Consider the following 4,673-nt stretch of genomic DNA (forward strand, 5'->3'; position numbering starts at 1 on the left):
CTGGGGTAATGGGGGTGGGTGTGTAGGAGACAAGATTGACACAGGACAGAGCAGGGTTTAGGGTTGTTGTACACAGGGTCACTATGAGTCACAGGCAACTTGATGGCGCATAACAACAACAGGTAATTTTGAAGTTTGTTTTATTCTCATTCTTTCTGTGTGATTAGTTTTAAATATAAATTGCAGTTTTGTCTATTTTTAGGATCTTGAACACCCATGCATCTATTTTGGGGATATAGGATGTCCAAACAAGGTTTTCACCAAATCTACCTTTAAGAATTCAAAGTCAGCTGCAGTGCAGCATAACACCTCAAAATGTCAATGAAGTGTGGGGCGAAGGAAAAGCCAATGAATGCACAGTGAACGCAATGCTGGTCTCAAAATTTCCAACTTGGTGAATTAGAACTCAAAGATAAGAAAAGGTGGTTGGAGAAGTTGACAACAACAACTAGCTGAGGGTAATAATCAAATATAATCTCAAAAATTGCACAAGTTACAGAACTCCATATTCATCATTCTGTAGTCACTTGTCATTTGGAGCAAATCAGTAACATGAAGAAACTCAATTAATTAAATTCAAATTAAAGCAATCACCCCATGAGGTCTACCCTGCACTCCTTTCATGCAATACAAACAATTAATTTCTCCATCACATTGTCATGTGTGATGAGAAATGCATCCTTTGCAACAACAGACCATGTTCAGTGCAGTGATTGAACCAAAGTGAAGACACAACCCAGCCCCAAATCAAGCTTACATCAAAAGAAGGTCATGGAGACCCCTGGGGAGTCTGCAGCTGAATTCATCCACTGCCAGTTCTTGGACTGATGAAATCATTGCAGCAGTGCTGTCATGAAATCCATGAAACATACCAAAATCTGTATTTTTTAATCTGACATTGATCCAAAGAAAAGGTCCAGTTCTCCTGCATGACAGCACTTGACCACACATCACACAGCCAAGGTTCTAAAAGCTCAACAAGCTGTGCTGTGAAACTCTGCCTTGTTCAGCACTCTCACCAGATTTCTCATCAACTGACAATCATTCCTTTAAACACCTTGACAAGTGTTTGCAGGAGAAACTCTTCAACGTCCAAGATGCTGCTGAAAATGCCTAGAGAATTCATCAACTCCAGAATGCTGTTATTTTAGACTACTAGAATAAACAACTTTGTGTCTTGTCGGCAAAAATGTATATATTGTAATGGTTTTTATTTTGATTGATAAAGTTACATGTGAACACAGTAATAAAATTTCAAAATTGAGGTTTAAAAACCTGCATTATTTTTGCAGCCAGAGAATTTAGAAGACAATTACCTAGCCAACTGACTAGAAGAAATTCATATTTGTTCTCATTCCCAAGAAGCAATCGAGTAAAATGTGGGAATTATCGAACAATATCATTAATATCATGTTGTTGTTGTTACTGTTATATGCTGTCAAGTTGCTAGCAATTCATGGAGATCCTATGTACAATAGCCCTGAAATCTGCTCTATCCTGTGCCAAATTTACTGTCTCTGACACACCTACCCTCATTACTCCAGTCACTGAATCAATGTATCTCATCAATGTTCATCTCTTTCTCTATCTTTCTACCCTTTTGGGTCCCTCTCCAAGGCCTGGTCTCTCCTTGCAACATGCCTAAAGTATGTCAGATGAAGCCTAAGAATCCTTGCCTCCAAAGAGCAGCCTGGTTTCACCCTCTCTATGCTGAAGCTGTTTGTCTTTTTAGCAGTCCATAGTATATTCAACACTCTTCTCCAGCACCACAGCTCAAAGGTGTCAATTCTCTTTCTATCACCCCTAGTCATTGTCCAGCTCTCTGACTCAAAGCAACCAATTGTAAAAACTATCACCTAGGTCAGACACACCTTAGTCTCCAGACTGACGTCATTGCTCTTCAGTGATTTGGAGAGGTCCTTTACTGCTGACTTCCCCAACACAATTTGTCTCTTATTTCTTGACTACTGGTGCCTAGAGTGTTGATTGTGGAGCCAAGCAAACTAAAACTGTCAACAATCTCAATATCTTCACCATCCATCTTGATGCTGCCAATCAGCCCAGTGGTGAAAATCTTTGTTTTCTTGATGTTGAGCTTCAATCCATTATTGAAGGTTGCAGTCCTTGACCTTCTGCAGCAAGTGTTTCAGGTCCTCTTTGGTTTCAGCATGTAGGGTTGTGTCATCTGCATAACTCAGGTTGTTGATGAGTCTTCCTCCAATCCCGATGCCACATGCCTCCTCAGACATCCCAGTCTCTCTAGTGATCCGTTCTGCATATAGATTGAAAAGGTATGGAGATAGGACACATCTCTGGCATACATCCTTCCCAATTTTGAAAAATACAGTGTTTCCTTGCTCTGCTCTGATGACTGCCTCCTGGTCCAAGTATAGATTTCATATAAGCACAATCAAATGTTCTGTGATTCCCATTCTTTCCATGGTTTGTTGTGATCCACACAAACATCTTTGCATAGTCAATGAAACATAGACATTTTTCTGGTACTTTCTGCTTTCAGCTAAGATCCATCTAACATTAGCTGTAATATCCCTAGTACTATGGCCTCTTCTAAACCCATCCTGCACATCTGCCAGGTTTCTGTTGATGTACTGCAAGCACAAGATTGCTGAAGATCTTCCAAAAATGGCTAGAATAGTATACTGACAGAGAACTGTTAGAAGTTCAAGTTGGGTTTAGAAAAGGCAATTGCACCATTTATATAAAGTTAGATGCATATTGGCTAAAAGCAGAAAATACCCGAAGAATGTCTCTTTGTGTTTTATTGACTATGCAAAGATATTTGGCTGTCTGGATAATAACAAGCTACTTCTAATGCCAAGAAAAATGGGAATCATAGAGCACTTAGTTACACTCATGTGATACCTGTACCTAGACCAAGAAGCTGTGGTCTAAACAGTGGAAGTGAACACTGTATGTTTTAAAATTAGGAAAGTTTTATCCTTTCATCAGGGCTGTATCCTTTCTCCATACCAATTCAATTTATATGCTGAGCAAATTATTAGAGAAACCGGACTTTATCAAGAAGAACATGGCATCAGGTTAAAGGAAGACTCATCAACAACCTGTATTATGTAGACACAACTTTGATTGCTAAAAGTGAGGAGGACTTGAAGGGCTTGCTGCAGAACATCAGAGAATAGAGCCTTTAATATGGTTTGTGTCTCAATGTCAAGAAAACAGAAATCCTCACCACTGGAACAATAGACAACATCATGATAGATGGAGAAAAGATTGAAGTTGTCAACAATTTCATCTTACTTAGATTTACAATCAACACCCTTGGTATCAGCAGTTAAGTAATCAGGATTTGGAAAGTCTGCTTGCAGGGTCTTCTTCAAATTCCTGAAAAGCAACGATGTCAATTTAAAGACCAAGGTATGCATGATTCAAGCCATGATATTTAAATCACTTGCTATTCCTAAGAGGCGGACAATGAACAAGGGTGACAGAAGAAGAATGAATGCATTTGAGTCATGGTATTAGAGGAGAATACTAAACATCCATGAACTGCCAGAAGAATGGATATGCCTTGAAGAAAGTACAGCCCGAGTGCTCGTTAGAGGCAAGGATAGTGAAGCCTGATCTCATATACTTTGAGCACGTTGCTAAGAGAGGCTATTCCTTAAAAATGGATATCATGCTTGGGAAAGTGGAGGGTCAGCTAAAGAAAGGATGACCCTCAACGAGATGGAGTGACACAGTGACTATGGCACTCGGCTTGCGTATGTCAAAGATAGTAAGGATTGCACAGGATAAGACTGGGTTCAGATTGTTGTCCGTAGGGTCAATATGAGTCATAATCAACTCTATGGCTCCTAACAACAACAACAATATAATTAACTTTTTTAAATATTCAGGATGTGGTTATATAAGTGGTTTGGAAATTTATGTATACTAAATTGGAGGCCAATTTTTTTGTTAGACATGGAAAGATAGGAAGATGAGACAGAAGAAGAAAAACAAGATAAAAAGAACTTCAAATGTTGCCACTGCAAATGAAGTACATTAAAACTATGCAGAAATGGATTTTAAAAGTAAATAAAATTCTACTTTTATCACTTACAATTTGTTGGACACTTAATGTTTAACCTGAACATCAAGGCTGTTATTTAAGTGACACATCACACAATGACTACAGTAATTTCTGCCATTGAGAGATTATCACAAAATACAGCATGGACTGTTGTTGTTGTTGTTATGTGCCATTGAGTCATTTGTGACTCATAGCGACGCTATGTACAAGAGCCCTAAAATGCCGTTCTATCCTGTGCCAACCTCGCTGTCTCAAACACATTCATTCCCACCACTCCACTCACAGAATCGATCCTTCTCATCAAGGGTCTTCCTCTCCTGCGCCGTCCCTCCACTCTTCGAAACATGTCCCTCTCCAAGGACCAGTCCCTCCTTGCAGCATGCCCAAAGTATGTCAGACGAAGCTTCAGAATCCTTGACTCCCAGGAACATTCTGGCTTCACCCTCTCCAGGACAAACTTGTTTGCTCTCTTCTCCATTACATTAGCGAATATAGGCTGATGGCTGCCGCGGACTGCTCCAGTCTGGAGGGGCTTGTAAGCCTGAGGTCTAGGGTCTCGAAGAGGGAACACGAAGGTGGGTAGAAGTTCGGCGAAGGGACGATGAAAGAACACAAGACA

Source organism: Elephantulus edwardii, unplaced genomic scaffold (assembly GCF_000299155.1).
Source record: "Elephantulus edwardii isolate Elephantulus edwardi_28Jun2011 unplaced genomic scaffold, EleEdw1.0 scaffold00031, whole genome shotgun sequence".
Classification (NCBI taxonomy): domain Eukaryota; kingdom Metazoa; phylum Chordata; class Mammalia; order Macroscelidea; family Macroscelididae; genus Elephantulus; species Elephantulus edwardii.